Genomic DNA, 3,168 nt, shown 5'->3' on the forward strand with positions numbered 1-3,168 from the left:
AGAAGGGCACCACAAAGGATCCTGCAGACATTATAAATCATAAATTTGTCACACATGTCAGAAATTTGACAACTTAGAAGAAATGGGCTAATTCCTTGAAAACCACAAACTACCAAAACCCAGCAAGATAAAACAGATACATGAATAGTCCTATAACCTTCAAAAAATAGGATCTGTAATTTAAAAGTTCCTGAAAAAAGAAACTTCCAGGTTCCAGATGTTTTCAAATATAGAATTTCTCCAGCATTTAAAGAATTAACACCAATTTCACAAAATGTCTGCCAGTGAAGAGGAGGGAACACTTCCCAACTCATTTTATGAGGTCACTATTACCTTGATACCAACATATAACAAAGAGGACATATAAATGAAGCTATACATCAACATCTCTCATGAATTTAGATGCATAAATCCTCAACGAAACAGTAGCAAAATGAATCTAGTGATGTATTAAAACAAATGTACGTCATGACCACGTGGGGTCTGTCCCAGGAATGTGAGGCTAGTTCAACATTCAAAAATCAACCAGTGTAATCCATCATATCAACAGGCCAAATCACTTGCATGTCTTTTTCTGTCTTGATGTCTGCTTCCCAGAGGATCCAAACTTCGTTCATTTGCTAAGGGTTATATACCAACAATCCCGCAGCAACTTAAGTTGAGAAATGTAACAGAGAGATTTCAGACGGATTTTCTTTACGATTCATTACCCGGTAAGGATGCCAGTGCTGCTGCCACCATTTAACATTGTTCTGGAGATCCTGGGCAATGCAGTAACAAAAGAAAAGGAAATAACAACTGTAATGAACATCTACCTAGAAAAAAACCAAAAGAACCACCAAACTACAGTTGACCCTTGAACATGAGGCTTAGGGACTCTGACACCTCTGCCGCAGAAAATCCCCATGTAACTTTTGACTCCCCCAAAACTTAACTACTAATAGCCTACCGTTGACCAGAAGCCTTACTGATAACACAGTCGATTAACACATATTTTGTATATTATGTGTATTATATACTGTATTTTGACAATAAAGTGAGCTAGAGAAAAGAAAATGTTATTAAGAAAATTATAAGAAAAATACATTTATAGTAGTGTGCTGTATTTACTAGAAAAAAACCACATATAAAAGGACCAGCACAGTTCAAACCCATGTTGTTTAAAGGTCAACTGTATTAGAACACGTACAGGAGTTCAGCAAGTCTTCCAGATCAATTTACAAAATTAATGGTCTTGTGCTCACTTCGGCAGCACATATACTAAAATTAGAACAAAACAGAGATTAGCATGGCCCCCTTGCACGGATGACACTCAAATTAGTGAATTGTTCCAAGTTTTTATTAAGGAGGGCGCTTGTGACGAGCACAGTGTGTTGCATGTTAAGTGCTGAACCACTAAATTCTATACCTGAAACTAGTATCACAGTGTATGTTAAATAACTAGAATTTAAATAAAAACTTGGGGGCGGGGGGAAGAAAAAAAACTAATGGTCTTTCTCTACGCCAGCAATAAGTATACTAAATATAATAAAAGTAAGATACAAATTACGATGACTAAAAGTATAAAACATCTAGAAATTATCCAAGAATCCAAAATCCTTCTATGGGGAAACAAAAACTCTAATAAAGGAGATTGAAGATCTGAATAAATACAAAGACATCCCATACTCTTAGATAGGCACATTTCATATTATAAGATGTTGATTCTTCATAATTCAACCTATGAGTGAAATGCAGTATCAGTCAAAATTCCAGCTGGTATTTTTCAAAGGAACTCAACAAAATTATTTAAAAATACATATAAAGATGTAAAAATCTATGAATATCGAATTTTAGAGAAAACAAAGGGTGGGTGTGTCCTGCCAGATACTGAGACATGCTAAAGGGCCATATTTTATTTTAATTTATTTTTTATTTTTTAAAGGTTTTATTTATTTGAGAAAGAGAGAGAGTGAGAGAGTGTTGGGGGGGGCAGAGGGACAAGCAGACTCCCTGCTGAGCGAGGAGCCCGGATTGGGACTTGATCCCAGGACCCTGAGATCATGACCTGAGCTGAAGGCAGACACTTAACTGACTGAGCCACCCAAGCGCCCAAGGGCCGTATTTTAATAAAGACATACTGAAATTGACACAAGAACAGATGAATAGACCAAGGGAAAATGACGATTTGAAGATGACCCACGTGTTTGTATGAGACTCAGCATAAGATAAAGTATAAAAATAAATTAATGGGGAAACAACAGACTGTTTAGAGAATGACTTGGCAATACAGAATATAGAAGAAAAATAAAATTGGGCCCCTACCTAATCCCAGACCTAGAGGCAGACTCTACTAAAGTCCTAAATGTGAAAGATAAGAGTCTGGAAATCAATAGAGAGCAAAGAATGCTAAAAAGTCCTTAAACAAAAGCATAAACTGTAAGGGAAAAGAATCAATGGCTCTCATTACACCAAAATTCAGGCTTCTGCTCAATGAGAGAGTTAAGATACAGATGGCGGGTCTTTAACAACACAGCTGCATGAAACTATACAGGGTTATTGCCTAGCATAAACCGGGAGCTAATAGAAAAATACACCAGGGAAGGGGATAATTCAAATAGAAAAATGGGGAAAGGATATGTACAAAACATTTTCAAAATAGGAGATCCTAATTATGACTTCAGGTTGATAAATGAGGAAATGGGGGCATAAAATTATTTAGACAAATGTTTTATTCTCCAGAAGTAACAAAGGGGAAATGTTTTTCGTTTTTTTTTTTTAAGATTGTATTTATTTGACAGAGAGAGACACAGCGAGAGAGGGAACACAAGCAGGGGGAGTGGGAGAGGGAGAAGCAGGCTTCCCGCGGAGCAGGGAGCCCAATGCGGGGCTCGATCCCAGGACCCTGGGACCATGACCTGAGCCGAAGGCAGATGCTTAATGACTGAGCCACCCAGGTGCCCCAAAAGGGGAAATGTCTTAAGGGGTTGCCTCCTGATAGCATAGCTGAGTGTGGGAACTGTTGGGGTGGAAATCCTTCAATACAATTTGATTTTTTTTAACCCTGTGCGTGTTTTACTTTGCTGACATTTTTAAATTAAAAAAAAATTTTTTTAAAGAAGGCTCCACGACCAGAATGGAGCCCAATGCAGGGCTCGAACTCACGACCCTGAGATCAGACCTGAGCTG

The 3,168-nt window shown here is 37.8% G+C and overlaps 1 non-coding gene across 1 annotated transcript; it reads left to right on the forward strand.

Moving 5' to 3' along the window:
• Positions 1-1,236: 1,236 nt before the first annotated feature.
• Positions 1,237-1,340, forward strand: LOC114219823 (U6 spliceosomal RNA). Its single transcript, XR_003611469.1, has one exon. It is a non-coding gene; the product is annotated as a U6 spliceosomal RNA (small nuclear RNA).
• Positions 1,341-3,168: the final 1,828 nt, after the last annotated feature.

The sequence above is a fragment of the Eumetopias jubatus genome, unplaced genomic scaffold (assembly GCF_037043125.1).
Source record: "Eumetopias jubatus isolate StellerSeaLion01/CBP00866 unplaced genomic scaffold, mEumJub1_p1.0 scaffold_15, whole genome shotgun sequence".
In the NCBI taxonomy this organism is placed as follows: domain Eukaryota; kingdom Metazoa; phylum Chordata; class Mammalia; order Carnivora; family Otariidae; genus Eumetopias; species Eumetopias jubatus.